The sequence below is a fragment of the Phocoena sinus genome, chromosome 1, assembly GCF_008692025.1.
Source record: "Phocoena sinus isolate mPhoSin1 chromosome 1, mPhoSin1.pri, whole genome shotgun sequence".
Taxonomy (NCBI): domain Eukaryota; kingdom Metazoa; phylum Chordata; class Mammalia; order Artiodactyla; family Phocoenidae; genus Phocoena; species Phocoena sinus.
The window spans coordinates 89,945,261-89,959,786 of NC_045763.1; positions in this window are offsets into that span (position 1 = coordinate 89,945,261).

Below are 14,526 nucleotides of genomic sequence, written 5' to 3' on the forward strand. Positions count from 1 at the left end.
TTTTGTATTTCTGCAGTGTCCGTTGTTACTTCTCCTTTTTTATTTCTAATTCTATTGATTTGAGTCTTCTCCCTTTTTTTCTTGATGAGTCTGGCTAATGGTTTATCAATTTTGTTTATCTTCTCAAAGAACCAGCTTTTGGTTTTATTGATCTTTGTTATCGTTTCCTTCATTTCTTTTTCATTTATTTCTGATCTGATTTTTATGATTTCTTTCCTTCTGCTAACTTTGGTTTTTTTTGTTCTTCTTTCTCTAATTGCTTTAGGTGTAGGGTTAGGTTGTTTATTTGAGATGTTTCCTGTTTCTTAAGGTAGGATTGTATTGCTATAAACTTCCCTCTTAGAACTGCTTTTGCTGCATCCCATAGATTTTGGGTCGTCGTGTCTCCATGTCATTTGTTTCTAGGTATTTTTTTATTTCCTCTTTGATTTATTCAGTGATCACTTCGCTATTAATTAGTGTATTGTTTAGCCTCCACGTTTTTGTATTTTTTACAGATCTTTTCCTGTAATTGATATATAGTCTCATAGCGTTGTGGTCAGAAAAGATACTTGATACAATTTCAATTTTCTTAAATGTACCAAGGCTTGATTTGTGACCCAAGATATGATCTATCCTGGAGAATGTTCCATGAGCACTAGAGAAAAATGTGTATTCTGTTGTTTTTGGACCGAGTGTCCTATAAATATCAATTAAGTCCATCTTGTTTAATGTATCATTTAAAGCTTGTGTTTCCTTATTTATTTTCATTTTGGATGATGTGTCCATGGGTGAAAGTGGGGTGTTAAAGTCCCCTACTATGAATGTGTTACTGTCGATTTCCCCTTTTATGGCTGTTAGTATTTGCCTTATGTATTGAGGTACTCCTATTTTGGGTGCATAAATATTTACAATTGTTATATCTTCTTCTTGGATCGATCCCTTGATCATTATGTAGTGTCCTTCTTTGTCTCTTGTAATAGTCTTTATTTTAAAGTCTATTTTGTCTGATATGAGAATTGCTACTCCAGCTTTCTTTTGGTTTCCATTTGCATGAAATATCTTTTTCCATCCCCTCACTTTCAGTCTGTATGTTTGTCTAGGTCTGAAGTGCGTCTCTTGTAGACAGCAAATATATGGGTCCTGTTTTTGTATCCATTCAGCCAATCTGTGTGTTTTGGTGGGAGCATTTAGTCCATTTACATTTAAGGTAATTATCAATATGTATGTTCCTATTCCCATTTTCTTAATTGTTTTGGGTTCGTTATTGTAGGTCTTTTCCTTCTCTTGTCTTTCTTGCCTAGACAATTTCCTTTAGCAGTTGTTGTAGACCTGGTTTGGTGGTGCTGAACTCTCTCAGCTTTTGCTTGTCCGTAAAGGTTTTAATTTCTCCATCAAATCTGCATGAGATCCTTGCTGGGTAGAGTAATCTTGTTTGCAGGTTCTTCTCCTTCATCACTTTAAATATGTCCTGCCACTCCCTTCTGCCTTGCAGAGTTTCTGATGAAAGCTCAGCTGTTAACCTTATGGGGACTCCCTTGTGTGTTATTTGTTGTTTTTCCCTTGCTGCTTTTAATATGTTTTCTTTGTATTTAATTTTTGACAGTTTGATTAATATGTGTCTTGGCGTATTTCTCCTTGGATTTATCCTGTATGGGACTCTCTGTGCTTCCTGGACTTGATTAACTATTTCCTTTCCCATATTAAGGAAGTTTTCAACTATAATCTCTTCATATATTTTCTCAGTCCCTTTCTTTTTCTCTCCTTCCTCTGGAACCCCTATAATTTGAATGTTGGTGTGTTTAATGTTGTCCCAGAGGTCTCTGAGACTGTCCTCAGTTCTTTTCCTTCTTTATTCTTTGTTCTGCTCTGCAGTAGTTATTTCCACTATTTTATCTTCCAGGTCACTTATCCGTTCTTCTGCCTCAGTTATTCTGCTATTGATCCTATCTAGAGTATTTTTCATTTCATTTATTGTTTTGTTCATTGTTGTTTGTTTCATCTTTAATTCTTCTAGGTCCTTGTTAACTGTTTCTTGCATTTTGTCTATTCTATTTCCAAGATTTTGGATCATATTTACTATCATTATTCTGAATTCTTTTTCAGGTAGACTGCTGATTTCCTCTTCATTTGTTAAGTCTGGTGGGTTTTTATCTTGTTCCTTCGTCTGCTATGTGTTTTTCTTTCTTCTCATTTTGCTTATCTTACTGTGTTTGGGGTCTCCTTTTTGCAGGCTGCATGTTCGTAGTTCCCGTCGTTTTTGGTGTGTGTCTCCAGTGGCTAAGGTTGGTTCAGTGGGTTGTGTAGGTTTCCTGGTGGAGGGGACTAGTGCCTGTGTTTTGGTGGATGAGGCTCGTCTTGTCTTTCTGGTGTGCAGGTCCACGTCTGGTGGTGTGTTTTGGGGTGTCTGTGGACTTATTATGATTTGGGGCAGCCTCTCTGCTAATGGGTGGGGTTGTGTTCCTATCTTGCTAGTTGTTTGGCATAGGGTGTCCAGCACTGTAGCTTGCTGGTCGTGTTCAGTGATCAGTGTTCTGAAGTTGGCTCTCCCACCTCAGAGGCACAGCACTGACTCCTGGCTGCAGCACCAAGAGCCTTTCATCCACATGGCTCCTTAATTTGTGATGATTCGTTATCTATTCATGTATTCCACAGATGCAGGGTATATCAAGTTGATTGTAGAGCTTTAATCCACTGCTTCTGAGGCTGCTGGGAGAAATTTCCCTTTCTCTTCTTTGTTCTCACAGCTCCCAGGGGCTCAGCTTTGGATTTGGCCCCGCCTCTACGTGTAGGTCGCTGGAGGGCGTTTGTTCTTCGCTCAGACAGGACGGGGTTAAAGGAGCCGCTGATTCGCGGGCTCTGGCTCACTCAGGCCACGGGGGAGGGAGGGGCACGGAGTGCGGGGCCGGCCTGACTCGGCAGAGGCCGGCGTGACGTTGCAGCAGCCTGAGGTGTGCCTTGCGTTCTCCCGGGGGAGTTGTCCCTGGATCCCGGGACCCTGGCAGTGGCGGGCTGCACAGGCTTCCCGGAAGTGGGGTGTGGATAGTGAGCTGTGCTCGCACACAGGCTTCTTGGTGGCGGCAGCAACAGTCTTAGCGTCTCATGCCTGTCTCTGGGGTCCGCAGTTTTAGCCGGTTCGCACCTGTCTCTGGAGCTCCTTTAAGCAGCGCTCTGAATCCCCTCTCCTCGCGTACCAGGAAACAAAGAGGGAAGAAAAAGCCTCTTGCCTCTTCGGCAGGTCCAGACTTTTCCCCGGACTCCCTTCCTGCCAGCCGTGGCGCACTAACCCCCTGCAGGCTGTGTTCACGCCGCCAACCCCAGTCCTATCCCTGCGCTCCGACCGAAGCCCGAGCCTCAGCTCCCGTCCCCGCCCGGCCCGGCGCGTGAGCAGACAAGCCTCTCGGCCTGGTGAGTGCCGGTTGGCACCGATCCTCTGTGCGGGAATCTCTCCGCTTTGCCCTCCGCACCCCTGTTGCTGTGCTCTCCTCCGCGGCTCTGAAGCTTTCCCCCTCCGCCACCCGCAGTCTCCGCCCACTAAGGGGCTTCCTAGTGTATGGAAAGCTTTCCTTCTTCACAGCTCCCTTCCACTGGTGCATGTCCCGTTCCTATTCTTTTGTCTCTGTTTTTTCTTTTTTCTTTTGCCCTACCCAGGTACGTGGGGGGTTTCTTGCCTTTTGGGAGGTCTGAGGTCTTCTGCCAGTGTTCAGTAGGTGTTCTGTAGGAGTTGTTCCACGTGTAGATATATTTCTGGTGTATCTGTGGGGAGGAAGGTGATCTCCGCGTCTTACTCTTCCACCATCATCCCAGAAGTCAGTCATTTGACTTCTTGTTCTTCCTCACCTTTTACTTTTTTTTTTTTTTTTTTTTTTTATGCGTTACGCGGGCCTCTCACTGTTGTGGCCTCTCCCGTTGCGGAGGACAGGCTCCGGACGCGCAGGCTCAGCGGCCATGGCTCACGGGCCCAGCCGCTCCGCGGCATGTGGGATCTTCCCAGACCGGGGCACGAACCCGTGTCCCCTGCATCGGCAGGCGGACTCTCAACCACTGCGCCACCAGGGAAGCCCTCACCTTTTACTTTTGTTCCTACGAACAATCCCCAGGATTTATGCCCCCCACACCCCCCAGAATTCTCTCTTTTATTTTTTATGGTTTCTACCTCTCCAGTGAAGTCCCCATCTGATCTTGCATGTTTACCATCTTTTCTAGTAGAGGTTTTAACATCTTAATCGTTAAATTTCCAGTTCCAATACTGCTTTGTCTCTTGGCAGTGTGTTGTTTTTCTCATGCCTTTTCTATAATTTTTTGTTGAAAGCTATAAGACAGAAGATGCTGAGGCAGAGAGTTTTATACCTGGAAATGGGCATATCTTTCCTTCTGCTGGGCCTTTAGTGTGGAGATTTGAATTAATCTAGCTAGGAATTAAGATTTGAGGTTTGCTCTTGCTATAGTTACCCTCTGCACCAGGTTTCAAATGCCTCTAGGATCTTGTGTTTCTGGTGGGACTGGTTTGTCAGAGGGTTTTCACAATGTCTGCTCCAACCTCTGCCTTAGGTTTTCCCTTTGCACTGAACTCACAGAGGGCCTGTTTCCTTGTTATTCAGTATTTGCCAGCCTTGTATGGAAGGTGAGGGGAGTTTTCTGTTCCTCTGATTCAGCTTCAGTCTCAGCAGGTATTATATCCCTGGGTCTTGGGATGTCTCCTTTCCAGGGCTCCTCCCCCTCCCCCAGTTGTAGTTCTAGCTCCATCATGTATCCCTTCCCTTCCCCCTGGAGTAGAGAGTTTTCCTATAACCTTCTCCAGCTGCGATGGGTTTTCAGCAGCGCCCTAAGAGCAACATTCCCTCCCACCTCCTTGGACCCCAGGAACTGTAGCTATTTTTTTCTTACTCCTTTACCTTTGCTTGTTCTCTCTTACTGGCTTCTGTTCTACAGAATTTTACTGGCTGAAAAACTTACTGGCTTTTGTTTACTGGCTTCTGTTCTACAGACATGCTCAGGTCCTTCACAGCCAAATTTATTCATTAAACAGTCTGTCCTCCATGAACCTATTTTCTTAGTCCTTTACCTCTCCTAACCCTTTCCAGTCTGGCCTCCACTATTCCTCTAATACCACTCTTGTCAAAGTTTCCATGGTCAGTACTGGGCCCTGTAGACTGCGATCCTCAGAGACCAGACTTGACTCGGTGCACCATTTGCAGATCATCTCTGCAAACTAATGACTGAGAAGTAGGAAAACAAATGCCCAAAGAGTAACCAAGCCAGCCACATGCAAACATTACAGTCAATGATTGATAGCGCAGCAGAAATTTGCTCTCAAAAATTAAAGATGAAGATGATTGGAGGCATCTGGCTGTACCAAGCAAGTGGTATGCAGTGGAGGGCTTTCTTTATTTACAGTTACTTACTCTCCCTTATTTACCATTCATATCTACTATTGAACTGGAAATTCTAATTTAATGTGCTTTATTTGTAGTTTATATTAATGTGGAGTTAAAGTCTTATATGCTTTCCACCCCACCCCCCAGATAGTGGGTTAAATTTCAAACATAATCTTTTCTGAATGTTTACAACTTTTGTACATTTATTTGGTTGTTGATCTCAAGGGTTCTTTCTGAGCACTGGTGACCAGAAAATAATACTTCATTGAGCAAAGTTGCTATCATTTATTTCTTTTGACACAGATTAGCACAAACTGCCTCAGCACATAAAGATACCGTGTCTGACAGTGAAGATAATTAACACAGAATGGTTTCGTATGAAATGCAAGTTAAAATTGAATTTGAGAAAGCCATTTTCCTTTCTTCTGTGAGGGATGCCTAAAGAAAAAGAACAGGTGGGACAGTGGTTAAAAGCACTAACTTTTGAGTCCAATAGTCACTGACTTCACCCCTCACTAGCTATGTTACCTTGTTATCAGTGTTTGTCAGGGGCTTTGTGGGGAAGGAAGGAAGGGATGGATAGATGGAGCACAAGGTATTTTTAGGACAATGAAATGTAGGACAGTGTGATACAGTATTGATGGACACATGTCATTGTACATTTGTGAAAACTCATAGAATGTATAAAACAAAGTAAACCCTAATGTAAACTAGACTTCAGTTAATAATAATGTATCAATATTGGTTCATCAATTGTAACATGTTTCCCACACTAATGCAAGACGTTAAGAAAAGGAAAGTGTGGTTGTGTGAAGGGGAGAGGGTGGAGGGGTGTGCAAAAACTCTCTGTATACTCTGATTAACTTTTCTATAAACCTAAAACTGCTCAAAGTACATACTCATTAAAAAAATCCTTAAATTGTCAGGTCTGTCTTAGGTGTTTGGGGAATAATAACATGTATTAGTGGGAAAATAAATCTCTATACTACTTCCTTCAATTTACAGAGACTGCTGGAGGGAGCAGTGCAGAGAAGGAAAGAATAAAATCTCACAGCCTCTACTAGTGGCACTGGGGCTCCAAATGGATGGCTCTCTGCCTAACAGAGCCCATCAGGGTGTCTCTGGATGAGCCAAAGAAGGACCAGCACCAAGTAGGGTGTAGAGAAATAAATCTCTCTGCAAATCAGGTGAGGGGACTCTTGATGCAGGAGGGTATGGACAGGGAGAGTGAGCTGGGCTGTAGGAAGGAGGCTGGTTCCTTGGGAAAAGGCAAGGGGCAAGATGCCTTTCAGCACAGGATGCCTTGTAGTGTACATTCACTTGCTTTTGTTATTGTAAAATTTTCTGCATCTTCAAACTTTCAGTAACGTTTGCCATCTACTCAATTGGTTATGTGAGTGGTTTTGTTTAAGAACTCTGAATGGAGGAGTGTGTGGGGGGTAGTTTCATTGGGGATGGGTGAAGAGGAGGGGAGGTGAGCCTCAAGTGAGTTTCGATGTGTGGCGAAAGCAGGGACTTGAAGCCAGAAATAAACACAAGCCCCTGAGATTCTGTAGAAATCTGAAGTAGAGCAATAAATTTCCCACTGAACGAGGGGCAGGGCTCGACATACTTTCCTATCAACTTCAGAGGACAGTGTGATTTCAGTTTACATCTGGATTAGTGTCTCAAAGATATTTGGTTTCCAAATTAAACATTTTCTTCCCTTTCAATGTCTTAGCTTTCGTGTGTTGTGGGTCAGTGGGAAGCAGCTATGGTTCAGCTACATTGTAATTCTGACCATAGAGAGGACTTACACATGATTCAAATCAGTAATGTAACAGTGGAAAGAAAGCGATTTTGAATTTTTCCTATTCCACACAGTATAGTGGCCTATGCCTAATCCACTTTAAAGGTTAAGAAATTGAAGCTCAGTGAGGTTGTCAAGAAGCTAATAAGTTCAAATTTATATTCGCTGACTCCAAACTCAGTGCTCTTTTTTTTTTTTTTTTTTTTTTTTTTGTGGTACGCAGGCCTCTCACTGTTGTAGCCTCTCCCGTTGCGGAGCACAGGCTCCAGATGCACAGGCTCAGTGGCCATGGCTCACGGGCCCAGGCGCTCCGAGACATGTAGGATCTTCCTGGACCGGGGCATGAACCCGTGTCCCCTGCATCGGCAGGCGGACTCTCAACCACTGCGCCACCAGGGAAGCCCTACTCAGTGCTCTTAAACCTCAGTAAAACGGCAAGGAGAGATTTGTCAAGTTTCTTTCACTTCTGGCTTCATTTTGTGATGTAAGAACATGTTGGTTAGTTTGCAAGGACAGATTGTTTTCTCACTAAAACAGCTAAAGGCTTCATGGCAGTTTTGATAGGCCTAAGCTGGGAAATAAAAATAATTCGGAGGTTTGAACTCTGGATGAACTTCACATATTTTTAGCAGGGCTTTGTGGGTATTTAGCAGAGCCTGTTACTGTTTTTCATTAAGACTGGAATTTCAACTGCACTTTGGATTTTCAAAATGTATTTCCATAACTTTCTCCTCCTCCCCCCTTCTCCCCGCACTGCTCTCCACCTCTGCACAATAACTCCTTCAGGTAGACACTATGGGTTACTTGACCAGGGTCCCATACCAGGCTGTGGCATCAGCTGACTTGGCAGCAGTGTACCAGTTGGCTGGCCATCCCTCTGAAACCTTCCCACACAGATCAATTTCAGACCTAGCAGTGTAAGTACCAGCTCTGGTTGGGGGGAAGTTGTAAATCAAAGAGACAGCCTGTAATTTCCTTGTGTCCTTTGTTTTGAAATTTGCAAGTAGATTATTTGCGATAGTAGCAGGACTCTCCAGATCTGTCCCTTTGAGGAAGAAGCAAGTTTACTTCCTTTTTCTGATTTCAGGAGTAGCTGTACTCTCCTTAACAACTACATGCATTTTTTTCAACTGTGCTGTTTATCATAAGTCCTGTCTTACATACAGCCTTAGCAGTAAAATGCCTCTATTAACTATCTCACTTTAGGAAGAGAAAATTTGTGCATTTTACAGGTGTATAAAAATGAGCATTAGCTTGTAGCTTTGAAGGATGCAGAAGGTTAGTCAGATTCTCTGTGTAGAGGAAGAGTCTTATAGAGAAGGTTATTAAGATGGCTACACACACACACACACACACACACACACACACACACACACACACACACACAGAGGCAGTCCTAGGTTAAAGCAGATTAAGCAGTTGCCTATACCAGATCTTGCTGGACCTTAAGAACACTCACTTCCTCTAATATGAAAAAGTTGACTTTTGATTGTTGCCTGTAGACATGTGGTATTTCATTCACATGAATACAATTTTGTTGAATTTTATCATATAAGTAAAAGTAAAATTTGCAATTATTTTTAAAGGGGAGACATTGTGTTCTGGGATTTTCACCTGCAGAAAGTGATTATCAGATATCACTAGTTATCAGATTATATGCTGGGTTGGCCAAAAGTTCTGTAACATCTTATGGAAAAGCCAGAATGAACTTTTTGGCCAACCCCATATTTAGAATAAATAAACAATAAATTATTTATCTCGATAAAGTATAAAATGTTTCTCATAGAACTGAATCTCTTTTACAAATATGCCTCTCCAGCTATCTTTTGGACCAGTCTTACAGGAATGTGAGAATTTCAGTTTGTAATTTTCCTGGCACATCACTCACCCTCAGAGATGCTGGTTTACTACAGTTATTGAAACTGTTACTAAAGTGTAAGAGTAGCTTTATAAACCCATTAAGTCAAACTAAACACATTAAATCAAGTCAAATTGAATTAAATCAAATTGTTCATAGACAGTAACCAATAATCAAAATAAAGACACGGCTATTAAAAATATTCAGAAAGAAGTAAACAATACATGAATATGATGTGCAATAACACAAGAAAAGGAAATAAAATATATACAGATTGGGCAAGAAGAAACAAAACTGTTTTTGTTTGCAGATGACATGATTGTTTATGCAGAAAATCTCATAGATTGACAACCCCTCACCACAAACAAATAGAAACCTCCTGAAACTAAAAAGGATTATACCAAGGTAGTAGGATACAAGTTTAATATACAAAAGTCAGTTGCTTTCCTATGTACCAAAAATGAGCAATTGGAATTTGAAATTAAAAACAGAACACCATTTATATTAATACAAAAAAAGACAAATTCTTAGGTATAAATGTAGCAAAATATACACAAGATCTATATGAGGAAAACTACAAAACTTTGATGAAAGAAATTTTAAAAGATCTAAGTAAATGGAAAGCTAGTCCATGTTCATGGATGTGAAAACTCAAGATGTCAGTTCTTCTCAGCTTGGTCTATAGATTCAATGTAATCCCAATCAAAATCCCAGCACGTTATTTTGTGAATACTGACAAAAGCTATCAAGTTTACATGGAAATGCAAAAGACCCAGAATAACCAACACAATACTGATACAGAAGAACAAAGCTGGAGGACTGATACTATGCAACTTCAAGACTTTCTATAAAGCTACAGTAATCAAGACAAAATTGGTATTAGTAAAAGAATAGACAAATAGATCAATAGAACAGAATAGAGAGTCTGGGATTAGACTCCCAGAAATATAGTCAACTGATCTTTGACAAATGAGCAAAGACAATTCAATGGAGAAATGATGGTCTTTTCAACAAATGATGCTGAAATAACAACATCCACATGCAAAAAATATAATATAGAAACAAGCCTTATGCCTTTCACAAAAATTAACTCAAAATGGATCATAGACCCAAAAGTAAAACATAAAACTATAAAATTTCTAGAAGATGATATAGGAGAAAGTTTAGGTGCCCTTGGGTATGGTGATGAGTTTTTAGATACAACACCAAAAAGGACAATCCATGAAAAAAAATGATATACAGGACTTCATTAAAATTTTAAAAAATCTGCTCTTTGAAAGATACTATTAGGAGAATGAAAAGATAACCCATAACTGAGAGAAAATATTTGCCAATTATGTATCTGATAAAAGACTATTATCCAAAATATACAAAGAGCTCTTAAAACTCAACAATAAGAAACTAAACAGCTTGATTAAAAAATAAGCCAAAGACCTTGACAGAAACCTCACCAGAGAAGATATACACATGACAAATGAACATGTGAAAAGATACTCAGCATCATATGTCATTAGGAAATTACAAATTAAACAATGAGATACCCTGAACACTTGTTAAGATGGCCCAAATCCAATCACTGACAATACCAAATGCTGACAAAATTGTAGAACAACAGGAACTCTGATTCATTGATGGTGGGAATACAAAATAGCACAGCCACTTTGGAAGACAGTTTGGTGGTTTCTTACAAAACTAAACATACTCTTACCATATGATCCAGCAATCATGCTCCTTGGTATTTACCCAAATGAGTTGGAAAATTATGTCCACTCAGAAACCTGCACATGAATGTTTATAGCAACTTTATTCATAATAGCCAAAAATTGGAAGCAACTAAGATGTCCTTCAGTAGGTAGATGGATAAATAAACTGTGGTACATCCATACAATGGAACATTACTCAGCATCAAACAGAAATGAACTACCAAGCCATGAAAAGATGTGGAGGAAACTTAAATGCATATTGCTAAGCAAAAGAAGCCAATAAGAATAGGTCAAGTCCAACCATATGACATTCTGGGAAAGGCAAATTGATGGGCACAGTAAAAAGCTCAATGCTTGCCAGGGGTTCACAGGAAAAGAGGAGGGATGACTAGGTGGAGCACAGAGCATTTTTAGGAGAGTGAAATTATTTTGTATGAAATTACAATGGTGGATACAAGTTATGATACATTTGTCAAAACCCATTGAACTGTACAGCCCCAAAATGAACCGTGATGTAAACTATGGACTTTAGTTAATAATAATGTATTAATATTGGTTTAACAATTGTAACAAATTTACCACACTAATGTAAGAGGATAATAATAGGGGGAACTGTGAGAGAGAGAGAGAGAGAAAAAGTGAGAGAGAGAGAGGGAGTGTGTGTGTGTGGGGGGGGTGCATAGAGGCAATATGAGAACTCTGTGTACATTTTGATCAATTTATCTGCAAACCTGAAATTCTCTAAAGAATAAAGTGAATTAATTAAAAAATATTGAATCAGTGTTTGGGAGAGGACAAGAACAGATGATCTGGAGATAAATGCAGTTTGTGTCACCTAGAGGCTAACTAGCTTTGGAACTTTCTTAGAAACCAAAACACACTGCATTTGGGTATGATTTTCAAAACCTCATTGCAGATGAGAACTTTGGACAGCTGGAGAAAGTATGACTAGAAGATGCTTACTGAAGGAAGATAGAGTATTTGTAGAAGTTATCATGATCTTAATTGACTGATGCGGCTCTTGCTTGTGCCCAGGAGGCTGACCTGGCTGCCACCCAGAGCCATCATAAGTAACCTCCTCACCCTAGTGATTGGTGAAGTTTCTCTCAGGAAGTCTGGAGAGAATCCTTCCCCCGCAGGTATCACAATGCTATTGGGCTCCTTTGAAGCTGACCTCTGTGCCGCCTTTTGTTTTTAACCCACTACAAGTTTCCACAGGGCTGGGTCAGGATGTTGAGATAACTCTAACCAAGTTTGTTCCCAAGAGCCCCTGTCTTTTCTGAAAATCAAACATACTCCAGAAAACTCTTGTTATTGCAATCCTTTCCTCCCATCACCTATCCTCTAAAGTTTGGGTTTGTGTCTCCCATCCAGCTCTCCTTCAAGTCTGTTCCACAGTTTTAGTTCCTGGAACCAATCATCAGTCGAAAATATCATTCATCTTTTACAAGGAGAAAAAGAAAAGTACTTTAAAATGGGCCCTCTTCACTATTTCTTGTAAGAAGCCCTAACATTTCCGAGTGACTCTGGTCACTCCTGAGAAGACAGGTTGATTTGTCTTTCCCTCAGACCCTCTCATCTCATGTAAAAGATACCACACTTATTCCTTCTATCCTTTTATAAAAAGAGGTCTTTTCTAGTAGTATCAAGGGATATTTCATGTGTGTTCACAGAAATTGCCCTTGGCCATTGAGCGTAATGATTCTGGATGCTTCTGAGTCTCTTTCAATATCCTGTTATAGATTTATTATCCATTAATTAACTTACACTCTTTCTGAATTAGTGGCTCCCGTTGTGCAATTATAAAACCCATCTTAACAATACAAATGGAAGTGTGGTGGCCTGGCCTTGATAAGCTTGGTTTACCTCTATGAGTGTACCAAGCTAGGACCATCTTTCTATTTTAAAGGACTTTCTTGTGGGAGAATTTCTGATCCCTAAAACCTGCCTATTGGTTCAGGGGTAAATTCAGAGGTGATTTATAGAAATATGACCAATCTCCCTGAAAACATAATTGATATTATGGACATATTTCCCCTGGACTGCGAACCAGTATGTAAAATACTGTGTTTGTAAAATCACATATTTGTTTGAAATTCAAATATGCCTATAGAACCGTGAACATATAAGGATGTAGGGTGACTTTTACGTAGCTGACAGATAGAATCAAACAACGAAGTAAAAGCAGAAACACCCTCCACACCCCAGGCATGCAATAGAAACATAAGGATGGTGTTGAATAGTCGCCAAAATGAAAAGGGGAGGAGAGAGAGGTCTGGTGACCAAGGCAGGCCAAGATTGCAGGGCCATGAAGAGCTGGGGATCAGGCCACATGTCAGATCCCAGGAGAGAATGGAAGAGAATGAAAAGGAAGTGCTTTAAAACCTGGGTAGCTTCTATACTAACCACGAGGCTTTAACTCTGTGTAAACCATCCGGATAACATGACTATGGAACCTGAGGGAATTTCAGTTCCTAGATTTATGGATTCTAATGTTGTGTTTCAAAATAATCTCAGATGCTCCTTTCTAGATACTGTGCTCTCCTCTTACTTCACCCCTGCAGCCTCACCCCCACCCCTTCCTGGGCCTCAGCTACCACTGCTGTCTCATGTTATAGTGAACCTGTGTTTGCCTTGGTTTAGGATGAAGAAAAAAAATACTAAGGACACTTAGAACCTAAGTAAAGTTTTCTTTCTTACATAAATCAGAGATTTGAAGTACAGACACTTTGAAGAGAAAATCCTGTGTTGAGGAAAGACGGCAGGGCTGTTTTAATTCTGTGGTTCTCTGGACCCTCTCCCCGGAGATGGGGGAGGTGTTCCTGAGCCCCATGTTTGTTTGGATGGTGAAGTTCCAGGGACTTCTGTTGAACAGACTGTTTCTGATTCAAGGGCAAGACTGCTGAGCGTGCAAAGTTCAGCCTTTAAAATAACATCTCTCTGGACAAGTATCTCTCAACTAGGTGAAGAGCCTTGCATATTGGAATGAGACAAAAGATAACCATGGGATTTGGAGCTTTAGTAAATAAAGAGGGCTTGTGGGCTCCAGGAAGTTGCTTTTATGTTTTTTAATTTTTTTTAAAGAAAACAATGGACAGTTTTTTATAAATTGACCAAGTTGTTACCAGACTCTCAGTTATTATTGTCACTTATGTGTAGTGTCTGGCATAATTGAAAACTGATTAAGACTAATGATTGCCAGGGACTCTGGACCCAAACCGTTGTCTCTTTCTCAATCGCTTTTAATTTTGCATAGAAATATTTCAATTAGGGTAACTAAAATGCTATTATAGTTTGTAAAATCCTGGGCAAACCATTTATATTTCTGAGCCTATTTCCTTTTTGTAAGATGGGGCTAAAGGAGGTTTGATGTGAGAAATAAATAAGATCATAAAGTGAAAACTTTAGAATGAAGGAGACACTCACCTCCCCCATCTCAAATATGTTACTGAACTTCTTGAATCCTTTCTCTTTGTAAAGACTTATAAATAAGGACGACTTGGAGGAATGTTTACGATCTGATAAGAGAGAAAGATTTGTTCCTTTAACTAATGTTCACGGAGTGCTATTCATGTGAAGGTGGATGCCAAGCAGTAGGGAAATGAGGAAACAACACACTGTACATCCCACGTCCTGAAAAAGCTTCCAGTGCAGTAGAGAGCATAAAGCAGGACATGATAGATATTCTGTAAATGGGCAAATAATAAACACTCTGGGAGTGTGTGTGGGAAAAGGAGAGTCATTTCTGGTTGGAGCGAGCATCCTGTTGGGACAGAACAGAACCAGCGTTTACTGAGTGCTCACCAAATGCCAACAGTG